This window comes from Crocuta crocuta, unplaced genomic scaffold (genome assembly GCF_008692635.1).
Source record: "Crocuta crocuta isolate KB4526 unplaced genomic scaffold, BGI_CrCroc_1.0 scaffold48, whole genome shotgun sequence".
Classification (NCBI taxonomy): domain Eukaryota; kingdom Metazoa; phylum Chordata; class Mammalia; order Carnivora; family Hyaenidae; genus Crocuta; species Crocuta crocuta.
Window position 1 is genome coordinate 2,349,239 of NW_027533089.1, and position 25,906 is coordinate 2,375,144.

General features: G+C 38.6%; 2 long non-coding RNA genes across 2 annotated transcripts in view; both read right to left on the minus strand.

Moving 5' to 3' along the window:
- Positions 1–16,912, minus strand: part of LOC144216703 (uncharacterized) — a 65,402-nt gene extending 48,490 nt beyond the window's left edge. The window contains exon 1 of the long non-coding RNA XR_013330720.1: positions 16,850–16,912. This is a non-coding gene — a long non-coding RNA (uncharacterized LOC144216703). The remainder of the gene's footprint in view (positions 1–16,849) is intronic.
- Positions 16,913–17,240: 328 nt separating this feature from the next.
- LOC144216728 (uncharacterized) overlaps positions 17,241–25,906 on the minus strand; it is a 139,098-nt gene continuing 130,432 nt past the window's right edge. Inside the window, exons 7-9 of the long non-coding RNA XR_013330727.1 lie at positions 22,943–23,055; positions 17,466–17,623; positions 17,241–17,315 (exon numbers count right to left, since the gene is read on the minus strand). This is a non-coding gene — a long non-coding RNA (uncharacterized LOC144216728). The remainder of the gene's footprint in view (positions 17,316–17,465; positions 17,624–22,942; positions 23,056–25,906) is intronic.

Consider the following 25,906-nt stretch of genomic DNA (forward strand, 5'->3'; position numbering starts at 1 on the left):
CCTTCCAAGAGCCACAATTTTTTTTTTTTTTTTTTTTTTTACCAGGGAAGAGAAATTTCTTTGCAATCTCACCTTTCTTGACCATCCCCATTTCTATGCTAAATAGTGATTGCCCTCAAGGTCTACTGCGTTGGTCTCTTCACTGGTCCCAGTGCTTCTCTTCTCTATATTTCCCAGTCTATCTTCCTCACTGCCCTGAGGAAACTTTTCAAGTGTCACCTATGTTACAAGCACCTTGTCAAGCGTTTCAAATACATTATCTCCCTTAATACCCATAATATGCAGCAAAGATGTATCATTGTGGTATTTCAACTTGAGAAAATTAAGGGAGATTAAGTACTTTATTCTAGCAAATATGGTTGTTAAGTGCTAGAGCTGGTATTTAAGCTTTCCTCTTTCTGACATTAGCTGTCCTCACTCTCTTGCTGGTCATGTTATATTCTTGCTTTAAAAATCTCCACTGAAAAGAGTTTTTACTACTGGGTCCCACTTACAGAATAAAATAAACTCCTTGGTTTAACAGACAAAGAAAAAGAAGTCCTCCCCAATATAACTGCACCTACTTTTCCAGCCTCCTATACCTCTCTACCTGTAGAGTGTATAATAAGCCCAAGCAGGTCTAGACTTCTCACAGCTCCTCAAACTTCCAGGCCTTTCCATAACTCCATGTCTTTGCATGTTTCTCTCTGGGATGATCTTTCTCATCTTTGCCTGGCACATTTAACCTTTAAGACTCAACTCGTGTAAAAATCACGGTTTAGAGAAGATTTCCTTGACTTTCTGGGCAGCTGTTTGCTCTATCCTATTGAACACATGATTGTAAAAACATTCCACATCACATTACACCCCATTAAAGAGACCTTTCTGAGGCTTTCATTGTGAAATCTTCTTTTTTTAAATGTTTGTTTATTTTTGAGAGACTGTGAGGAGGTGAGGAAAACAAAAGATCCCAAATGGGCTCTACACTGACAGTGGCGTGCCAGCGAGCCCAATATGGGGCTAGAACACAAAAGCCATGAGATCATGACCTGAGCAGAAGATCCCTACTAAGCCACCCAGATGCCCATCACTGTGAAATCTTTAAAACCATAGTCGGGTATGTTTGTTCAAATTGATATCTGTCTTAGTCATTTCAGGCTACTATAACAAAACTACCAAAGACTGGTAACAGAAATTTATTTCTCACATTTCTGGAGGCTAGGATGTCCAAGGTCAATGTGTCAGACAATTTGGTTGCTGGTCAGAGTCTTCTTACTAAGACTCTTTACATGCCTGAGAGAAACATTTCACTCCTGTCTCTTCTAAGGGCATTAATCCCATTGGTGAGGGCTCCACCCTCATGCCTAAGTAGCTTCCAAAGACTCCACCCCCAAATACCACCGCAACAGGGATTAGGCTTCAACACATGAATCTGAGGGTGAGAGGACATAAACATTTTGTCTACAGCAGTATCTCTAACACGTGGTTTAAAATTTTTGCAGAAGAAGGATAGAAGGATTAAACAGTGGTAACAGAAAAACATTTTCCTGACTTGCCCCCCTTCCTCCCCCCCAAGCAGTTAGAAACAACCTTGTTGATGGAAGCAATCTGTTTAGCTTTCAGAATGTGACTGCTTTAGCCTGCATTTTGTAAAATCATTAAGAAGAAGACACAATTAGTAAAGAATAAAAGCCATTCAATCTAAATAAACAAAGCAACAATAATCCAGCTAACCTTTATTTCTCAGTAGAATTATTCCGCTTTCATGAGCAAACTCATTTAATCCTTACAACAATCCTAGTAAGTAGTTAATACTGTTATAAACTGCCTTTGGAAACTGAGGAAACTGAGGCACTGAAGATTTCCCTGAATCCAGAGCCATGAAGAAAACATGTCAGAGAAAGAGATTTTCAAAAGATTAAAATTTCCCATCTCTGTTCTAGTTCTTAGGGGAAAGATTTAAATGAGAAGGACCTATGGACGAATAGCCAGTGAGGCTTGTTAAGACTAAGCTAGGCCATAGGAAAATCTATCATGTTTCTATAGAGTGTAGTTAAGGAGGGCAAGTAAGACTCAAACTGTTGTAAGACTTAAATTAAAAGAACATAATGTAAACACAGATTTATCAAGGGAGCTTTTACAGATCCATATCTAACACTATGGTACAGGTTTCAGGGATACAAAAGAACTGTAAAATATGATTCCTGCCCCGAAGAAAACACACTGTTGTTCAGAAGATGTGACTGTCACACTCAAAATAATTAGATAATAGATGATAAAATCTTAACATTTTGTGGTACAGACAATAAATGCAATTATAGAACAACAAATATATGTTAAACAGTCAAGGTATTTATTTTTACAGGTAATTTTGAAAAATTGAACTGGGAATTCTTTTTCTCAAATGTTTCCAGAATCATTCCCTCAGCAGAAGTTTTATAAAATAACATTGCTACGCCTATAATAAAACTCCATAAAAATGAAGCTCAAGAGACAAAGAACAAAACTGAAATACAGTACACAGTTCTAGACTGAATTTTGATTAAAAAAAAAACCAACAAGCTTTGTTTCATGGTATGAGTAAAATGGAATAGCATTAGGAAAACTGCCTCAGGAAGTCAGAACACAATATAAATCAGTCAAACTTTCCATACCTTTCTAGTTGCCGGAAATCTTAAAATATCACTCCATTCTGCCTGTGTGTGCAGCAAGGCAAAGTTTTTAAGGCATTCAAAATATTTTCTAAGGTAGAGATTATATGTTTTATCAAATTAAAGCAACAACTTACATGTTAACCTTATTCATAAATGTCATTTCAAGGAAGGAGAGAGTACATTATAAAAGACATAGGAAGTCTTAAGCAAAATGGAATGAAAGAAGAAAGCCACAGGAAAGGAAATTAACTGAAGTAAAGGGAATAAAAAAAACAAGATGTTTTCTGGCTGTTCAGTATTCAATGGTTTCAAGCTTACCAAAATGATAATTAACTACAGGATCAGAACTACATAGATTAAAAAATAAAAGAACTACCTGGATTTTCCCGCGTGTTGCTGATGTGAAGGGAAGAGGACTTTAGGGGCCAAAGGATTAGATAACAAGCTGGAAAACAGAGGCAGCCTTGGGAATATGACAGATGATATTCTGGCCAAAAACATTCTAGAACTCAGTTCTTGAACTGAGAAGTTCAGAGTTATTCGGTTTAGTTTATCGGGCAGCCAGATAGTTCAGAATGGCTTGCTTAATTAGGCATCTCAAAGGTCAGTGCAGTTATTAGGTCCTCAACCTCTTGAGAAACTTTGCTAAAATAATTTAATGTCTTTGATTAGACTTCTAGGAGTTCATCTTATTTGCCTCCTTAAATTATTACATATTATTTACATACTATTTTATACTTGGATCTTCATTGTCACTATTTTTACTTTCTGTAGGAGTATATATATTTTTCTCTCTTTATTCTGTGTGTTTATCTTCTAAATAAAAGGTAGCTTGTTTCCAGGATGGGTACCATCAATTTTTTTCCTTTTCTCTATCTGCCCTCTTGAATCTGGGCTGGTTTTGTGACATCTTTGCCTAAGAGAATATAGTGAATTGATGCTGCATGACTTCCAACACTAGCTCCCAGGTCATGAATCCTCTGCTTGAATCTCTTAGAATGCTTGCTCTTTACGTTGTCTTGCTGTGTGAAGCCAAAGTCAGACATGTAGAGTGGCTACATAGAGAAAAGAGAGAAATGCCCCCCGCAAGTCTCCAGCTGTTGTAGAAACCCCAGCCCAGGAGCAAGACATGTGGGTTTCAGAGAAGCTTTCAAATGACTCCAGACTCAACCAACCTCAACTAAGAAGTGCTCAATTCTGTCTGTTAACCCCCTGAGGAGTGAAACATAAAATATTATTGTTTTAAGCTACTAATGTTTAACAGAACAATAACATCATACTCTTTATTTCACTGGGCCCAAAATAAATTGCTATATTTTGTTGTCATTTTTAAGGGCCATAAAATAATACAATAAAAGGGACACATACATGAATATGCTCCAGAAGTTTATATAATGAAAAATGGGTATATATCCTTTTTCACATATAGACTTTATTTTTTATTTTATTTTAAAAAAAATGTTTATTTATTTTGAGACAGAGTGAGAAAAGGTGAGCAGAGGAAAAAGGCAGAGAGAGAGAGAGAAGGAGAGAGAGAGAATCCCAAGCAGGCTTCTCACTGTTAGCACAGAACCTGACTTGGGGCTCCATCTCATGAATGGTGAGATCATAATCTGAGCCAAAATCAAGAGTCAGATGCTTAACTGACTGAGCCACACAGGCATCCCTAGACTTTCACTGTTGGAGCAGTTTTTAGTTCATAGCAAAATTGAGTGGAAAATATGGAGCATTCCCATAAATCCCCACATATTCACAGAACTCTCCCACTATGAACATCTGTGCCATGGGTGGTATATCTGTTATAATGGATGAACTTACACTGTCACATCATCATCACCCAAATCCATAGTTTACATTATAACTCTGGTGATGTATGATTTATGGGTTTTGACAAATGTATAATGACATGTATCCACTATTATGGTATCATATATGATAATTTCACTGCCTTCAAAATCCTCTGTGCTCTCCCTATTTATCCCTGCCTTGCCTCTAACCTTAGGCAACCGCTGATATTTCTTCTGTCTATATAGAGTTTTGCCTTTTCCAGAATGTCATACAGTTGGAATCATATAGTATATAGTGTTCTCAAATTGGCTTCTTTCACTTAAAATATGCACTTAGGGTTCTTTCATGTCTTCTCATGACTTGATTGTAAATTCTTTTTGAAAGAACACTCTCGTGTTTTCTTATCCCTGACTCATTCCTTAAATCCTTTTAAATTTAGTTTCTGTTATTACTCTTCTATAGAACCTCATGCACTTAAAGGTCATGAAAGATTTCTTACTTTCTTTTTTTTTATTTTTTTAATGCTTTATTTATTTCTAGGAGAGAGAGAGAGAGACAGCATGAGCAGGGGAGGGTCAGAGAGAAAGGGAGTCACAGACTCTGAAACAGGCTCCAGGCTCTGAGCTGGCAGTCAGCACAGAGCCCGACGCGGGCCTCGAACTCACGAACTGAGAGATCATGACCTAAGCGAAAGTTGGACACTTAACCGACTAAGCCACCCAGGCGCCCGATTTCTTACTTTCAAAATCCATCCTTTTCTACAGCACTGACTGTTGCTTCCCACTCTCTCCTTAAATTCTCGCCTATAGGTTTTATGAAACTGTTCATTTCCTTCTCTTCAATCTTTCTGTCTCCTTTCTTTCATATAACCATCCTACACAGTCTTCAAGGCTAGGTACTCCCCAAAAGGCTGTTTTAGCCTTGGCCATACCCCCATTACTATCTCAGCATCTCCTCTCTCATACCCATATTATCTTCCATGTAAAAATATCTAAGAATAATCTTTGATAGTTTGCTTATTACATTCATCCAATTACCAACACCTGTCAGTTCTCCCTCGTTGTTACATCTTGTAACTGTTCCTTCTTTCCATTTCTTTAATCTCTTTCCTAGTTGAGAACCTTTAACTCCTGTTTAGATAATGGCAATGGACTTATAAGCAATATATCTCTGGTTATGACTGTTTTCTTCTAGCTCATTTTATTCCTTCCTGCTAGATTAATTTTCCTGGACTGTCATGTTGATTAATGCCTTACTTCAGTGTCATTTGAAGTATAAATGTGTATTTAGGATGATTGTGAAAAACTGTTGTTTTTAGACATAATTATGAGTAACTTGTAACTAGATAAAAACAATTAAATAAATTAACATCTGATGAAAATGTATCAGATGAAATAAAAGGACATCATATTCAATAAACTGAGTGTCAGGAGAGGAAGAATTAGATGACAGAGATGAATGTTGTATCTCTTTGAGCTAACAAATATCTATAAAATTTTGGGTTATAATGCAAGGCAGAATAATATACTATATACTAATTATATTTATATTAGTACTTTTGTACTGGCATTCTAACTTTAATAAAATTTTTATTATTTTATTCAATTTGGGCAATGAGTGTTTTGTGAAAATATCCTATTTGGTATTATTCACATCTAGACAGGATGTCTTATGAAGCAAAATTTTATTTCCTCAAAATTTCCTTAAACTATGGAAAAAGCTACAAATTCATGCATAATATACATAAGTTATCTTTGAGTCCAAATGAAGCATGTGTAAAGAAAAGTTGAAAAAATTAGAGAAACAGCAAATATTCAAAATACTCTTAGAAATTTTTTACGTATATGACTAAGTTTAATTTGAGTACATGGAGGTTACAAATTCAACTTAAAATCTTGCCAAATTTGTATCCTTTCTATAGCTGATGAAGAATGCTAGAGCTTTTTCCCAAATAGAAGTGCTAGGTACAAAGTCCCTTCTAGAAAACATATCAGTGAAAACCTCTTTTCTTTCATTGTATTTTGTCTTACACAAAAAAGAGTAATGGTCATTTTAAAATGTGTTACTTCAGCTTCATGTGCATTGGACATTTTGGAAGAAGAACCAGCCAGCAATAATTTTTAATGGATAGCATGGTGTATAAAGGATGAATTCAATTGTGCTCCTGTTTTACTTGTTTGCTGAGAGATTTCTGGGTCTTGGTCAACTAATAACAGTGAGTTGGACTCAAAGAATACTAATAGAATGGAAAGTCAGCAAAGAAAAATGTCATCTAGTTGTCATCGACACTAAAACAAATACGATCGTCTGCTGTCAACTTGGCATCACTGCTTTCCCACTTATGATGCATGCATTTCAGAGGAAAAACAGAACTATAGTTCCCAGAATCCACCTCCCCAGTTAGCTCCAGGTCCTAGTCTGCCAGGAACAGGCACTTATGTGACATTGGAAAGGGAAGGAGCAGAAGCTATTATTCAAGCAGGGCAGTGACAGATAGATGTGTGGGCTGACAATAAAAAGGAGGTTCACAGCAGCTTATGGATGAGTTCCAGCAAATTACCCTTTTTGGTTCCATAGACAATGGAGATGGCCTGTGGTAGCTGTTTGAGAATGATCTGTTTGAATGCTGCAAGCTTATATAGCTGGTAGAGCTTCCTGGAGATTGAGGGAAATAGAGGCTCCCAAGAAAGTTTGGGGAACCAACTGCCTGGGCAATGTAAGCTGAGATTATTGGCAACAGCTTCCCTGATCTTTAATCTCCCAACCCTTCCAATGATTGTAGAAGCCTCCAATTTCCATATGAAAACTCTTCCTGTTGAGTCCACATACAGTAGCTCTCGTTTTTCTAGATGAACTTTATTTAAGAGAATGTGGAGGTTACTATGCATTGTCCACACTGTTTTGATAGGGTGTTCGGTTGAGGTTAAGTGAAAAAAAATTACTACGCATTGTAATAGAGTAATAGAATTATTAACCAAAACCATCAAAACATACTACATATGAGAGACCTTTTTTTTTACTTTGAGAGAGAGAGAGCTCGAAAAAGAGGGGCAGAGCAAGAGAGAGAGAATGTTAAGCTTATCATGGAGCCCAACACTGGGCTCAATCCCATAACCCTGGGATCGTGACCTGAGCCAAAATCAAGAATCAGATGCTCAACCGACTGAGCCACCCAGGTGCCCCACAGGAGGGATTTTTAAACTAACTTGTCATGTACTTACAAATGTTTAAACAAGATGGAATAGGAGCTGTAACATTTAAAAGTGGTGTTTGAACAAAAGAAAGCCTTACAAACTTTCCATATAAAAATATTAACTTAGCTGGCTTTACAAAACTAAATACTGGCTACTATCAGAGAAGTAACTTATCTGCTGGAAACTCCTAACGAAATAACCAAACTGATATGCCTCGGGAATATAAATGTTTCTTAGGTAATATGTGCTAAATATTCTATTATTTACTGCAGATGTAAATTCTTTAACCTTCTTGATCTGTATTGTAAAGGGCTTTCTAAAAACACTCTTAACAATCCATACCTCTACTTGCATTGTTTGAGAATGTCCATTTCACCATATCCTTGCCTATATTACGATAATTTTTTGAGCTTTTTAGCTAGTAAGATTTCAATAGCATTTTAAAGAAATTTGTTTCTCTTGGCCTTTGAGTTATCTGGCATTTATAATATTCGTCTTATCTATATAAGAAAACACAAATCTAAACACCAGGAAAAATGATATTATTCTTGGTTCTGTTGTAGATTTTTCAATCAGGCCAAATATTTGTGTTTTTAGCTAAAAAAATTTTTTTAAAAGAACTCTTTGCCCTCCTTCCCCCCCCCCCCCCCACTTTAAGCAGCCTCTGTGCTCAACATGAGGCTCAAATTCACAACCCTGAGATCAAGAGTCTCATGCTGTACTGACAGAGCCAGCTAGGAGCCCCAGCCCTAACTCCTCTTTCTCAAAGTAGTTAACATTTAAAAATAAGAACAGAGGAAAGTCGATACATTTAAATATGTTAAATTGAAAGCAAATATTCACTGGCTTATTTAGATTTGTTGGGACTCAAGTGTAAGGAACTAAGTCCTCACCGTCTGGTGGGGACACAGGCTAGCACCCAGATCAATGCAGTTCTATTAGTCTCTATCCAAAGCATTTGGGCCACAAGTGTTTCAGAACCAATACTCTGGGTTTTTAGAAAAGTAAAAAATATATATAACATTTAATACATAACACCCCTGATAGAGCCTAGGGCAGCCTTCCATATGCATATATGGTAACATTTCTGTAGTAAAACATAACATAAATAGCCTCATGTCAGTTCAGGTCAGGTTTTGCTGCCAAATAAGGCTTGGCACTAATCATAAAACAAACTTTTGGTTTTCAGAACTGCAGATAAGTACTGTGGACTTGGAAAATGGCATCATATGTCCTAGGATAGAGGTAAAAACAGAGTACTATGGGAGTATATAGGTATGGTAGCCAACCCAGGCTGGCAGGGGGCAGGTGTATTGGTGGAGAGAATTTATTTATTTATTATTTTTAAAAAATCTACCATTGTTTATTGCAAACATATAGAAATGCAATCATTTGTTCTTTTGTTCAATCATCAGTAACTTTTTTGTAGATTTCATAATGCTTTTTTAAAAAAATTTATATTATTGCATATACTGCAATAATGATTTCAGGAGCAGATTCCAGTGATTCATCCCCTACATATAACACCCAGTGCACATCCCAACAAGTGTCTTCCTTACAGCCCCTTGCCCATTTAGCCCATACCCCCACCCTCAACCCCTTCCAGCACCCCTCAGTTTGTTCCCTATATTTAAGAGTCTCTTGTGTTTTATCCCCCTCTGTTTTTATATTATTTTTGCTTCCCTTCCCTTATGCTCATCTGTTTTGTATATTTAATTCTAGTCATATGATATTTTTCTTTCTCTGACTGACTACTTTCATTTAGCATAAAATCCTCTAGTTCCATCCATACTGTTGCAAATGGCAAGATTTCATTCTTTTTGATTGTCAAGTAATACTCCACTATATACACACACACACACACACACACACACACACACACACACACACCACATCTTCTTTATCCATTCATCTGTTGATGAACATTTGGGCTCTTTCTATACTTTAACTATTGTCGATAGCACTGCTATAAACATTGGGATGCATGTGCCCTTTTGGAACAGCACACCTGTATCCCTGGGATAAACACCTAGTACTGCAATTGTTGGTAATTCTATTTTTAACTTTTTGAGGAACCTCCATACTGTTTTCCAGAGTGGCTGCAACAGTTTGCATTCCCATCAGCAGTGCAAAAGAGATCCTGTTTCTTCACATCCTCGCCAATATCTGTTGTTGCCTGAGTTGTTAATTTTGGCCATTCTGACTGTGTGAGGTGGTATCTCATTGTAGTTTTAATTTGTATTTCCCTGATGATGAGTGATGTTGAACATTTTTTCACTTGTCTGTTAGTCATCTGGATGTCTTCTTTGGAAAAGTGTCTCTTCGTGTCTTTTGGTCATTTCTTTAATGGATTTTATTTGTTTTTTTGGGGTGTTGACTTTGATAAGTTCTTTATAGATTTTGGATACTAACCCTTTATCTGATATGTCATTTGCAAATATCTTTGATGGAGAGAATTTATAAATTGGCTCATAAGTGCCAATGAAATAAAAATTTTTTACTGTATTATTGTTCAAGAGAGCTATGAGAGAGGTTGGGGAAAAGATAATAATCTGGTGATGAACTTTGAGAGACTGCTGTTGAGTTTTCGTACTTGATTGCTGTTTTACAAACTGTCAGACTTCCTATTGTTGTGTTACAAAGTTAACAATAAAAGCATTATCATCTGGTCTGTTCAATTTCCCTACTGACAGAATGAAAAATATTGCAAACAACACAGTTACAAGTAGCAATGTTTTCATTTAAACACTCAACTATTTCTAGCATGTCTATGCCATAGTTCAAAGTTTTTATGCTTTCTTACTGTTCAGTTGGTCTCTGGCCCCAGGCAGGCTCTCTCCTACCCTACCATACAGGTGATTATCTCATTTACTCCATGCCTGAAACCTTCAAGAGTTCCTTGTTAGAAAGAAAATTCTCTCCCTCTCTCTCATATATATGATATACTATATAGACCAGGAGTGAGATAGCATCTTAGACACAAACTTGGGTAAAAGCAAGAATACAAGGAAACTTTATCAGGATTGAAGACTGGATGGTAAAAGGGCAGGAAGGGCAAACAGGATGAAGACCCAAGCTCGGGAGAGATGTATGAAGCAATATGAAGCAATATGAGTCAGGCCAGGCAAGAGCGTATGCTGAACATGGCATTTGGAACTGAAGTGTATGGGAAGCAGATCCAGAACTAGAATCCTTTTAACATGAACCTAGAATATCTCAACATGTGAACTATTTGTATGTGAAGAGTCATTTCTAAAGTTTGTTTTCTTTAGTATTTTTAACATTCCTTTTTTTCCCAGTCTAATCTGCATAAATTATTGGCATTATTTTTCAAGGTGGGTTTTATTAAATGATTCAGCACATAAGGGAAATATTGAGGAGAGCTGTTAGAAAAGAAAATCAGGAAAATCTGAAAAGTAGGGTTTTACTTTCTTGTCTACTGAGCTTATTGGATGCAAAAAGTATGTTTTAAAAATTGCGCAAACCTCTAAAAGTTTAATAGATGCACCTTTAAAATACTTAAAAGATTTAGGGCATTCCATGGTTGCTCCATTGCAATGTATTTACAAATACAAAATTCAGAACAACAGCTGTTGATTTTTCCTGGTTGGGACAGTTAGGGCACTGAATAGGAAAACTTCAAAGATGGTCATGTGAATTATGACTATGTAAACTAGAGGAGCTTGGCCAAATATAAAAAATGCAAAGTCTGTTTCATTTCTTGTTTCTCACCTCAGACTCTAATCTAAATGCAAGGACAGAAGGACAGCGTGTAAGGCCCCTTTCCCATTTTGTTTATGCTCTAAAAGATGACGAACCCTGATTCTGTTATAGCCTCTTTATTGCTTTTAGGTAAATTGTTCACCTAATTGGGAATTTATTTCAGTGACAATTTAAAAAAATATGTTTCAAATGGAACCTAATTTTCCTAAGCTAAGGTTGATATAAAGCTTTAATTGTGAGTATATGGGCTGTAGGGTGGTAGGAGGGGCTTATAAAATGAGGGATTAAATTCCTTCTTTGTGCAAACATGGGGCTGCACTCCCTGAAATAACCTTGTATTTTCAACACTGTAATAGTCCTGCGAGATAGGTTTTAAAGATTAGGAGAATAAGGCTCAGAGGTGGAACCTCTTCTAAGATCCAGTTCAGAGGAGGCCCAGTCAAAACCAGAATCCAGATTCTTGTCTCTCTGCACAGTAGGCTTTCATACCATATATGGTTCAAAATGTGAAATGCATTTTCTCAAATATATTCCCTCAAACAAATACTTATGAAGTAGTGACTTAGTCTCCTTAGAGAGGTACTTGCTGAGTGCCAGGCACTGCGCAGGGATACAGGCATGCACAAGTCAGGCAACAATCCTGGACATTATGGACTACATTTATGTGGAGAATAGAAAAATAAATAAAAGAAATAAGTAAAATATGTAAGATATCAGATGGTGGAAATACTATGAAGAAAACTAAAGGAAGAAGGGACCAAAGGTACAAAGCAAAAGGAGACTAAATTTATGTTTTTTGAATTTTTTTAAATGTTTTATTTATTTATAGGAGAGAGAGAGAGAGACAGCATGAGCAGGGGAGGGTCAGAGAGAGAGGGAGTCACAGACTCTGAAACAGGCTCCAGGCTCTGAGCTGGCAGTCAGCACAGAGCCCGACGCGGGGCTCGAACCCACGAACCGTGAGATCATGACCTAAGCGAAAGTCGGACGCTTAACCGACTAAGCCACCCAGGAGCCCCGACTGTAAATTTAAATATGTTGGTCAGAATAACCACCCTGGTGAAGAGCATTTGAACAAAAACTTGAAGGAGAGGAGAGACTGCTATGTGGGTATCCACGGGAGACCATCCTGGGGAGGGAAACAGGTGCAAAAACCCTGCTGTGAGAGTGCATCTAACCTGCTCAAGGAAAAGCAAGATGGGCAGTGTGGCTCGAGCAGAGTGGGCAGTTCAGAGGGTACAGGAGATTAGGCCAGTTTGTGCCAGGCCTGGATTTTACTCTATGTGAGCTCGGAAGCCATGGGGGAAGTTTTTTTTTATTTTTTAATTAATTTATTTATTGGGAAAGGGAAAGAAAGAGGGAGAATCAGCAGGGGAGGGGCAGAGACAGAGGGGGACAGAAGATCCAAAGAGGGCTCTGTGCCTACAGCAAAGAGCCCAGTGTGGGGCTGGAACTCACACACAGTGATATCATGACCTGAGCCCAAGTCAGATGTTCAACCGACTGAGCCAACCAGGCACCCCAGCCATGGGAGAGTTTTGAGAAGAGTGACAGCATATGGATCGCATTATAGTTGAATCATGTTGGCTGCTCTTTGAGAATAGTCTGGAGGTGCAATGGTGGAAGCAAGATGACTGGTTAGGAATTTCCAACAATAATCAAAGTGAATGTCAGGGAGGCCAGAGAGACAGAGGAGACTGTCTTGATAAGTTAGTAATTCTGGATAGATTTTGAAGGTGGGGGTCAATAGGATTTCTCGATGGTTTGCATGTGGGTGTGAGAAAAGAGAAGAGGAGTCAAGGATGACTGCAAAACTTTTAGGTGAGCACCTACCTCATGAAGTTGTCATTCACTGAAGTGGGGAAGGCTGTGAAAGCCACAGATTTGTGGAAAGATCAGGGCATTTGCTTTTCGACATGTTGGGTTTGAGATGGCATTTAAGATGGTCAGGTACAGGTCAAGCAGGCAGTTGGGTATACAAGTCTGGTGTTTAGGAATGAGGTTGGGACTGAACATATTTGGAAGGTCAACAGTGTATATATGTTTTTGAAGCTCCAAGACTGAATGAGGTCACCAGGGGAGTGATTATGGATAGAGAAGGGGCCAGAGGACTGAGCCCTGAGCAGAGGCGTCAGTGGAATGCAAGATGAACTCTTTCCAATGCTGTTTCCTCAACTCAGATGAGGATTGAAAACTGGTCCCTGTGCAGAGCCATGTGAAAGTCATTGGTGAGCTGACAAGTGCAGTGTTGGTGGAACAGTGGTTCGCTGGAGTGGAGTGGGTTCAAGGACAAGGGAGAGGGAGTAGTAGGAGACAGCAAGTAGTCAGTTTCTATGTAATTATCATATTTTCATGTGGTTGTTGACTATAATAAAGTTTTAGGGGGCACCTGGGTGGCTTAGTTGATTGAGTGTCCAACTTTGGCTCAGGACATGATCTCACGGTTTGTGGATTTGAGCCCTGAGTTGGGCTTTCTTCTGCCAGCACAGAGACCACTTCAGATCCTCTGTCCACCCCAGCTCTCAGCCCCTCCCCGGCCTGGACTCTCTCTAAACCAACCAAACAACCAACATAAAGTTTTACTATTACAAGAACTGAATCATTACTGATTGCCCCTTGTATTATAGGCCCTGTTCTATGCACTTTATACATTAAAAAAAAAAAAAAAAAGAATTATTCCTTCCAACAAAATGCAGTTCACAAATGAGAAAAGTGATATTAAAGATGTTAACTTTCCCAAGTCACATGTGTGGTAAATTTGAATTTAGGTCTGACTCCAAGCCTTCATCCTTAACCACTGTGCAACATGGCCTTTAACTATGACACAGCTGCATTATGTAGTTGCTTAAATATTAAACAGCCACATAAAAGTGATTCTTTTCTGAGGTTAAAAACTAGCTTGGAGGGGCGCCTGGGTGGCTTAGTCGGTTAAGCGTCCGACTTNGCTTGGAAATGTCAAAAAACAAAATTTAACTGAAAAATTTTAAAGATCTTATTGTTTTTTTTCAACAATTCATAAACGAGGTGACATACCGCCTAACAAATAAAAAGAAACTCTGAGGAGCTAGACAAAACAGAAGATTTTTATTGGCAGAAGGAGGCATGACAAGAAACTTTCTAGCCAAGAGTGGATTTTTTTTTTAATATTTTTTATTTCTTTCCAGGAGAGAGAGAGAGAGTGAGCAGGGGAGGGTCAGAGAGAGAGGGAGACACAGACTCTGAAATTGGCTCCAGGCTCTGAGCTGGCAGCACAGAGCCCGACACGGGGCTCGAACCCACGAACCGCGAGATCATGACCTAAGTGAAAGTCGGACGCTTAACCGACTAAGCCACACAGGCACCCCAAGAGTGGATTGTTTTAGGCAAGGTCACCTTCCTTGGGGAAGGCAGGGGTCTATCAGACAGACTACCTCACTAGTGCTGACTAAATCATTCCAGATTGACTGGCCTGAGATTCCATTCTTGGGAGAGATTGAAGCTGTCATTAAGAAAGGTATTAAGTGTTGGTTTGGTGACATGGGATTGACATAAGTGACTCCATTTTGGACCTACTGTATATTTTTTAACAGAAGAAGGAATGCAGAAAGGTAAACAAATGTCTTCCTCCTCATTGTTCAAGGTATTTATTTTTTGTTTTTTTTTTTATTTTAGAAAGAGAGAGAGAGCATGAACATGGGAGAGGGGCAAAGGAAGAAAGAGAGGGAGAGAGAGAGGGAATCCTAAGCAGGCTCCGCACTCAGCACAGAGCCTGACACAGGGCTTGATCCCGTGACCCTGGATAGAATCATGACCTGAGCCAAAATCAAGAGTCACAAGCTCAATGGATTGAACCACCCAAGCACCCCTGGTCAAAGTATTCTTTATCTCTGTCAGATATAAGAGGCAGAGCTGAACAAGGTTCATCATTTCAGCTGTCAGCCAACTCACAGCAAGTCACCATCCATGAAACCCTTTTTAATACCAAATGGTTTGATGAGCCAATTTTGGAAATATTGTTAAATCAAACAACTTGGTATGAAATTCAGCCCTATGAGCATTAGTGAAAAAGGAGGACTGATGTATGTCTATAAACCCAGTAAAACACAGACAAGGAAAGAGAATAGCTTTTTTCCTTATCTGGTCATCTATTTGCATGATGAAAAGAGGTGGTACTTATTTACCCCTCAGCAGAGAAGGGTTTTGAAAGGGACAAATTTCACAATACCCTACAGGCCCACTCCCTTTCCACACTCTCCATTTAATTTTGACTAATATTTTAATTTACCCTTAGAGTCAGCTGTTGAACCCTCTGTCTTGGGCTCAGTGGGATAAGACAAAAATGACATCACACAGAATTGTAATGAACCACCATGCAGCTCTCAAGATAAACACCTGAGTGTTATGTCTCTGTTCTGAAAGCCTGAGCTTGTTAATTCTGTTACACCTGGGTCCAATACTTAGGGAAGAAAGTATTAAAGTATAAAATAGATCTTCATTAGAAACTTCTGAAAATAGGGGTGCCTGGGTAGCTCAGTTGGTTAAGTGTCTGACTTCAGCTCAGGGCATGATCTCACGGCTTGTGAACTTGAGCCCATCATCAGGCTCTGTGCTGGCAATTTAGAGCCTGGAGCCCGCTTTAGGTTCTGTGTCCCTGTCTTGCTCCCCTTACCCGCACATGCTCTGTCTGTCTGTCTCTCTCAAGAATAAATAAATGTTACAAAAAATTTAACAAAAGTTACAAGAAACTTCCGAAAATAGTATCATTATTTTTTGTTGTGGTACAAGGGAACAAAAACACTGCAAATCAATATTATAGTCACATATTAAGGGGAAAAAACTAGAAGAGCCAAGTAATAATAAATAGTAACAAATAGGGGCTCCTAGGTGGCTCAGTTGGTTAAGCACTGGACTCCTGACTTCAGCTTAGGTCAGGATCTCAAGGTTTGTGGGACTGAGCTCCCTGTCAGATTTTGTGCTGACAGTGTGGAGCCTGCTTGGGATTCTCTCTCTCTCTCTCTCTCTCTCTCTCTCTGACTTTCTCAGTGCCGCTCTCCTATTCCTATGCCCTCTCCCTTGTCCCAAATTAATAACCCTGTTTTTTTAAATAGTAACAAATACTAAGGTGATCTTACAAATTAGGGAATGTTTGTAAAATCATTTGGGAAGTTTTTAAGAGTTAACAGACATGAGCTAGTGTTACCAGGTAAACAATCAAGGGATATCACGGCTACAACCTAGAGTCTATTGACCAGGCACTTACTTTTAGTTTTATGGAACTAAAGGCTTCTTAGTGAAAACATTTGCACTTGTAAAGCACTTCTCATTCTTAAAAAAAAGCTATATATGTACAAGGAAAGAAATTACAATATTATAACACTGTAAACTGTGCAAAGTATTTGACTGGTAGGCCCTCAATTCTTTTCCTCGAAGACAACCATAGTTTCTAGTTTCTTATGGATCCTTCCATATATATACACATATCTATTCATATCTCTTACCTATATCTCTGGAATAAAAATAATTGGTTCTCACCTGATAGTCTTCCTTTACTCTTTCACATTCTGTAGATTTTGGTATCATAATCATACTCTATTCTGAAAAATAAAGAGCATTAGTTTTTACTCTGAAAACATTCAAACAATTCATGACTATGTAAATATTTAAGTTGCAGTTTTATCTTCAAAAATTCACTTTACAATTTACCAAGGCACTGTGCCTGACACTGTTAGAGGTCAAAACGTTAAGATCAGTGTTTGCCCAGACAAAGTCCTGAAATGTTTGCCGCTCAGGGATCCCTCGCTCACTGCACTCAGTAGGTAGTCAAAACCCGGTGAGAGAGCAATGCTGACTAATCTAACACTGGGCTTTTGATGGAACCTGCTTTCCTGAACAGACCTCACGGAAGTTGTGTTAGGTGACTTGCCTCTGATTCCTGAGTCTTTCTTCTTTTTGTAGTCCTTACATAGTTTGTGAATCCAGCGAACATTTCAATACAAAACTGAAATACACAAGTTGGAGGGGGAGAAGAAAAATGAAGGTCCTAGATCCTTTGGATATGAAGCTTCAATCTGAGGCCCAGAAATGTACTGCATTATGTTTACTGTTTCATTTCTCCCCGGGGCACCAGGAGTGTGTTTCCCTGACTTGCCTGGACGTTCCAGCATAGACAGGTCTGGCCAGAGGGTTTTCAAACTCCTTTGGTGGCTGGAGAACACTTCAGTGACTCAGGGCCTTCCTTCTGGCTACTGGTCAGTAGTCTTCCAAAACATGTTTATGTTTTAACAATAAGCTGGTAGTTTTTGGGGTCTTTGGAAAGAATAAAATGCAACCTATTAGAGACGTAGGGGAGGAATCTTTGAAAAATAAAGATTCACCATATTTATGTTATCAGTTTTATAATTTAATGGGAGAAAGGATAAAACACAACTATTAAGAACAGTTAAAATAACATTACATTTACACATAGCTGACATATTTCAGGAAAGTGTGTGCAGAGCCCTCTGACATAGGACTTCCTCTTACTCCTATGTCCCCACTACCCCCCTTCCTAAAACAAGAAGCCCATTGACCTCATTTGTTTCTGAAATGGCTAATTTTTTTTTAACTGAAACTTTCTCACTGAAAACATTTTGCTATGGCTACATAATGAAAACGCAACCATCACTGTATAAAAAATTTTTTTCCCAAATATTCATATGGGTTGTTTGGGACCAGGAAGAAAAAACAATAGCCAATTGCATTTTTCCCTTTTTATCTAATTGTTTTTGGTTGTGGAAAGACACAGGCAAAGCTTGGCTGAATACCAATCATTCATTCTCTATGGCTTCTCTTAAGGTTTCCCCTGCAGAGTGTGCTGGAATAAAGAAGTTCAAACTGACATTAGAAATAATGCAACTAATGATAGTATTTTAACTGAGAAAAGAATTTCTGGGATTCTGTAAAGCTGGAGAAAAAGAACTGAAAAATGGGATGAAATGCAGTTTGTCAGATACATAGGATACAGGATGAAAAAGATCATGGATTCCAGTATAAAACAAGAATATGTTAGGGAGGGCACTTGTTAGGAGGTGCACTGGGTGTTATATGTGAGTGATGGATCACTAAATTCGACTCCTGAAATTATTATTACAGTTGATGTTAACTAACCTGGATTTAAATTTAAAAATAAATTAAAAGGGGTGCCTGAGTGTCTCAGTCAGTTAGTTAAGCATTTGACTTTGGCTCAAGTCATGATCTTGCAGTTTGTGGGTTTGAACCCTGCATAGGGCTCTGTGCTGACAGCTCAGAGCCTGGAGCCTGCTTCAAATTCTGTGTCTCCCTCTCTCTCTGTCCTTCCCCTTCACCCCACTTACGCTCTGTCTCTGTCTCTCTCTTAAACATGAATAAAAATTTAAAAATTGTTTTAAAAATTAAAAAAATAGAAATAAATTAAAAATAAAAATAAGCTTTCAAGTTAGATACAGCAATACTTAGCTAATCTCAAATAATCTAATTTCAAAATCTTATTTACATTCAACTCCTTCTTATTCAAAAGTTATATTAAAAGTCAATGGATTTCTAAGGGTGCCTGGGTGGCTCAGTCAGATGAGTGTCCGAATTCAGCTCAGGTCATAATCTCACAGCTCATGAGTTCGAGCCCCGCATTGGGCCCTCTGCTATCAGTGCAGAGCCCACTTCAGATCCCCACATTGTCGCGCTCTCCCTCTCTCAAAAAATAAATGAACATTAAAAATAAAACAAAACAAGAATATGAAGCTACTTAAGTTAAATGAAAAGAGGGAAAAAAAAGATGCAATCATACCTGATGCTACTTCTTGATGCTTATATAAATCCAATCCTGGACAAAATATGGTGCAGAAATAAATAATGGGTTGACTTCTACTTTGCTCTACACTACAGACAGTGTACAATGTACAGTGTAGGGGAAAAACTCCTAATTCCTGTTTCCTTTCTTTTCTAGAGGACAGCTTGTTGCTTTTCACTCCTTGGGAGAAAAAAAAACTACCAGATTTGTGAGGGCTGCTGTCCCCTCACTTCATCCCTAGACCCAGTTTAAGCTTTAACCCTCATCCCTGCAAAGAGTAGAGCATTTCAATTCATTTCAAAGCATAGGATTGGTGCCGATGAAAATGGGGCCAAAATAAAAAAGGAGAGATTAGTTATGTTGAGGAATGCCCATTATGAATACTGCAATGAACCCTGAACCAACCAGCCAGTGCCCACTGAAGCTGCCTGCTGATAGTTAACAGGAAATTGTACAAAGTACAGTACTGGAACAGAGGGGAATGGAGTATGTGTCATCGACTTTGAAGATGGAGAAAAAAAATTCTGTGTAAAATAAAGTAAGGAATCTCCAAAGAAAATAGAGATTTGGACATTCAAATATATATGCACTGTCCACACCCACACAAACTGGGTGAATAAAAAAGAACTCCCTATGTGCCAAATACAGGGCTGTACTTTCCTACAAGACACATAATAAGCTATATGCCCTGCCCATGACAGTGAAGACAATTGTCCTGAAGATCCGGTCACTAAATGTTTAAAAAAAAAAAAATCTGAGGATAATTACATCAGCATATGGACTCTGGAAAATTTCTTCTACCGTAATAAGTTCAGATGGACGTTTCCTGTTTCACGTTTCTAGTACACGTTGTCTTTTAGACAATAACAGTGTGAAACAATAGTTTGGCATGAGTTCAATGCATACTAAGAAATGCCCTGACCCTTGAAGGCTGAGATGAGTCAGCCTTAAATGGCAAAAAGAATAAAATTTGAGAAGCCGACACCTCTCTGACTTCAATCTTGCAAGTTTCTTTACTTGGAAAGAGTTGTGACATTTAACATTTACATTTACATAAACAGCATTTAGGCTTGTGTCTGCATAACCTGGCTTAAAAAAATTGTAAGGCAAAACTGCAGTATAGACAAAGGATATGTTGGCAATTCCTCTCAAACTGTCAACAAGGACCAGCCTTTGCGTCCACTGTTCGACCTCCTACCCCTCTTCTGAGTAGTCAGTTGAGGTGGAAATGAGCTTCCCTACCATCACCAAACCTTGCAAACCTCTGGGAATCCTCACCCTTTTGATGGGCCTTACTACTAATTTGAACACCATGAGACAGAGACAGCCAGTACCGGGCCCTTCTGAAACATGGTAGTTCATACATCCATCTTCTCTAACGTCCGACTGGGACCCTCAGCACATGTTGGCATCAAAGCAACCTATGCCAATTTAATAACATTTGGGCCAGTCGTTTCCAATGACATCTCTCCTCTCTAGTGTTCTGCCACTCATTAAGAAAGTAGATGAATATCTGGGAAAAAAAAAGAAAGAAAGAAAGTAGATGAAGAGGGGCGCCTGGGTGGCTCAGTCGGTTAAGCGTCTGACTTCAGCTCAGGTTATGATCTCACGGTTCGTGGGTTCGAGCCCTCCATCGGGCTCTGTGCTGACAGCTAGCCCAGAGCCTGGAGCCTATTTCAGATTCTATATCTCCCTCTCTCTCTGACCCTCCCCTGCTCACGCTGTCTCTCTCTCTCTCTCTCAAAAATAAAAATAAAATATTAAAAAAAAAAAAGAAAGTAGATGAAGAGAGCATCCTGAAATCGGGCCGCGCCTGCAGAGGGGTTAACAGTGGGACCAGCAGAATCTGAGATGAGAAGTTGTAAAGCCATAAGGAATGACAATGTCAATGACAATTGACAACAGGCAATGGCAGGAGGGTTGTCTCTTAGCCAGTGCCAGAGAATTACCAGGATGAGAAAGCCAGAAGCCATCCTTGACCGACCCTTCTCTTTCACTTTCCACATATGACCGATCCTCAACTTCTCTTCAGTTTTTACTATGAAGGATAAAAAGACCTGTTGTTTTCTTTTTTCCCCAAAATAATACAGTTTTACTTCTTAAAAATTATAGTCTATGTCTATTTTCAAATTTCAAAACAATATAGAAAGATACAGAGAAAAAGTAAAAATCATCTCCACTCTACTCTCTAGAAATAGGCACTGTTTTAGTTGAAAAGCCTTGCAGATATCTCTCTATATATACCCATGCACATTCCTACACACGCATATAGACAATTTACGGAAAGTGAGGCATATTACATAAGGAGTTCGATAATCTTTTGTTTTCATTTAATAGTGGGTCATGAATATCTTCATATTTCAATTAATATAGATATATGTAATCATTTTTAGTGGTTGCACAATATTCCATTGAAGGGATATGTCGTAACTTATTTAGCACATTTTCCATTGAAGGAAACTCAAGAATGGTCTTTTTTAAAATTTTAAAGTATTTTATTTATTTTGGGGGGAGAGAGCAGGGAAGGGGCAGAGAGGGAGGGAGGAGGATTTGAAGTAGGCTCTGAGCTGAGAGTGGAGCATGACGTGGGACATGAAGTCACGAACCATGAGATCATGACCTGAGTTGGATGCTTAACTGACTCAGTCACCCAGGTGCCCCACAGTGGTTTTTTTAAATGAAAATCTGGTCAGGTCACTCTTCCGCTTTAGACTGCTCAGCAGTGTCTGTGTCAAATTGGGTATTCATATAGCTCTTCCAGGAGTCGAGGAAATAACAACTGACCATGGCAAATATTCCTAGAGCATTGTTTATTTGTGAAGATTTTTATAAATTTTATAATGTTTATTTATTTTTGAAGGAGAAAGAGACAGAGCGTGAGGGAGGGGCAGAGAGAGGAGGAGACACAGAATCTGAAATGGGCTGCAGGCTCTGAGCTGTCAGCACAGAGCCCAATGCGGGGCTTGAACCCATGAACCACAAGATCATGACCTGAACTAAAGTCAGACGTTTAACAGACTGAGCCACCCAGGTGCCCCATATTTGTGAAGATTTTTAAAGAAAGAAAGCACAATATTTTTATTTTAAGAAAAACACAAATATATTATGGAGCAGGATTCAAACTTCAAATGAATTTTTTAAATAAACCAGAATTTTCAAAGGAATATCAGAATGTAAGTGGCAATGGTTTAAAGGCAATGGATATGGAGAACAAAGCTTAACCTCCTTCCCATGTGTGTCAGGGAGTGCCCTGCATTCACCAAAGTCCATTGCCTTTTCCTTCCAATTGAATAGATTTCCCAGTCTCCCTTGGAGTCAGGTGTGATTATGGGATTGCATTCTGGCCGATGGAATGTGGGGGAAATCAGGGCGGTCATATGACTTATTGTCCAATGAGGACACTGCTGAGAGTGAAGAGGACAGAGTAATTGTTGCCCTGGGAATTCAGGCATACATTGGGACATATGGTCATCACTGGGAGATGTGAAGTGTACCACCCCAGGATGGGTCCCGTCCTAACTCCCCCATCTCTTCTACAGTCTGCCAGCAGATGTAGAAGATGCTAGCAGAAGACCCAATGCCATGGCTACAACCAGAGGATGGAAGGCTTGCACCAACTGTTGCCAAGAGTGAGAGCTTGACTCCTAGCGTTTCAGACCCTTGTTGGTGACAGTCGTTCTTATCCTGCTAGTACAACACAGAGCAGGGGCTTCCCATGGTGTGGCCTCTCTCCAGTCTTCCAGCCTTACCTTTCATCACTCTCTAGCTGCAACCTAAACTCTAGCAAACTGAATGGCTCTCGCTCATGCATTTCTAAGTACCTGTTAAGGTGTCAACCTCTCCCACTGGTTAGAGAACTCCTTGGCAGTAGAGGCAGCAGCAGCATTCTCCTCCTCCTCCTCCTCCTCCTCATCATCATAGATTTCACAAATATCTTTTGGATGAGGAAATATTTAGCCACATAAGAAATGAATCTTCCAATAGTAGCATTTCATGTCCAAAAACAAAACTATCAGAACTATACAGATCATGGAAGTTCTTATATCTGCAAAGACATGGCCAAATTCAAGATTTTGGAAAAATGACCTACACATTTTTGTAGCCCTCAAATATGAATGCAAAAATATTCTTCCTCTTAGCCTTCACCATTCCTTTATCTTCATCTCTTCCTCATCCCATATGCAAACAAACACACACACACACACACACACTCGCTTACCTCCTGGGGGAATATTTGACTTAATTAACAATAGTAGAATAAGTTTGACGGAAAACAAAGAATTAAGATTTTAAGTTCAGATCCTAATGCTGGCCAATAATCCCTACACGAGGTGTTTTGGTTCAGCAGGGGGATTTACCGTGTCTGCTTCCCAAGATGATTAAGAGTTGATGTATAATTGACAATGATGTACACTAGAGCATGTTATCAACTCAAGAAAGGGGCTTTGCCTGCATGATTTAATTAACATTAATGTTAGTTAAGCCGCACACACAGAGCATAATGTTCTCTTTGCTCTAAGAAAAAGGAGGGACTTTTCATTATCTAGATTGTGAAATATTGATTAATTCATATATACTCAAACATCCAACTAAAAATGGAATCATTCAAGCTGTCAGTCCTTTCCCTTCATCCACATACAGAAACATAATGGCAATCTTGAGAAGAATAAGAGTGAAGAGGGGGTGGAAATGAGGAAGGAGGGCAAGAGCAAAGAAAGGAAAACACAGCAAATGAAGTATGTCAAGCTATACTAACAGACAGACACACAACACCCACACAAAATCACGCATACACACACACACACACACACAAACACCCACTCTACTAATTAATGCAGCTTTGCTTTCATGCCAAATATTAGGGAAACATTAATTAGAGAGAAATCTCATTTATCCATTTCCCAGATCATTAATTATGCATCAATGCCAAGTTTTTGTTGGCCTGACATAAGATAATCCGATTTCAATGAAAATCTCATGCTGCATATTACACAACACCTACGGGGCTTTCCTGACTCTTTGGGATGGTATTTGGGATCCACCCAATTCATATGTTGTATATATTTGTGTCCCCTAATAAGTATTCTGGGATTAGGATATGTCTGTCCTTTAAGCTAACGACTATTTCTCAGCCAATACTTCATCCATCATTGGCACAGGCACATTAGGAATTCCGTTCAGGTAGGAAAAAAAAAAAAAGCAACACAACATTGTGAATATATCTAATGCCACTGAATGTACACTTAAAATGGTTAAGATGATAAATTTAATGTGATATATGTTTTACCACAATAAAAATATTTTTAAAAAGCAAAGAATAGCTATAGATTTTTTTAAATTTATTTTTAAAATTTTATTTAAATCCAATTTAGTCATCATAGTGTAATAATGTTTTCAGGAGTAAGTGATTCATCACTTACATTTAACACCAGTGCTCATCCCAACAAGCGCCCTCCTTAATGCCCATCACCCATTTAGCCCATCCCCCCACCCACATCCCCTCCAGCAACCCTCAGTTTGCTCTCTGTATTTAAGAGTCTCTTATGGTTTGCCTCCTCTCCGTTTTATATTATTCTTCCTTCCCTTCCCCTATGTTCATCTGTTTTGTTTCTTTCTAAAAAATTTTAATGTTTATTTATTTTTGAGAGACAGAGAGAGACAGACTGTTAGTGGGGGAGGAGCAGAGAGAGAGGGAAACGCAGAATTGGAAGGAGGCTCCAGACTCGGAGCTGTCAGCACAGAGCCTGACGTGGGGCTTGAACTCACGAGCTGTGAGATCACTACCTGAGCTGAAGCTGGACACTCAATGAAATGAGTCACCCAGGCACCCTCATCTGTTTTCTTTCTTAATTTCCACATATAAGTTGAAATCATGATATTTCTTTAACTTATTTTGCTTAGCATAATATACTTTAGTTCCATCTGCATTGTTGCAAATGACAAGATTTCATTCTTTTTAATCATCGAGTAATACTCCATTGTGTAGATATCCATCCCTTCTTTACCCATTCATCTGTCGATGGACATTGGGCTCTTTCCATACTTTGGTTATTGTCAACAGTGCTGCTATAAACATTGCAGTACATGTATCCCTTCGAAAAAGCATTTTTATATCCTTTGTATAAATACCTAGTAGTGTAATTGCTGGGTCGTAGGGTAGCTTGATGTTTAATTTTTTGATAAAGTTCCATATTATTTTCCAGAGTGGCTGTACCAGTTTGCATTCCTACCATCAGTACAAAATTGTTCCCCTTTCATCACATCCTCGCCAACATCTGTCGCTTCCTGAGTTATTATTTTTAGTCAGATAATAGCTATAAATTTTTTAAAAAGTTAAGTTATAGGGAGACTATAAATATAAAAAAAGTAGGAGTTTATGACAACAAATATTCTCAAAAGACCTCAAAAATGTATTTCCTTTTGTGTAGAGAAAATATTATGAGTTGAACTTCAGAGCCTAGACCAGCTCAAATGTGCTATTTGCAAAGAGATTTTGGAAAAGCAAGGATGTTTGAATGGCCTCAACAACAAATATTAACTAAGCATCCATAGGAATTTTAGCACTGTACTAGTTAACTTGGGGCTGCCTATATTTAATTATGCTTAGTCTCCTAACCTATTCTCTCTGATACTCCTAGCTCATTCTTTTATTAATGATGGGATGACACTACTCCCTCTGACCCAACTACAAGTAAAGTTTAAGAGGTTTACTAGACTTGGAATAGTAAATAGATAAGGCGCTTCTTCCACTAATGGTTAGGCTCACTTTCTACAGTGAATAAGTC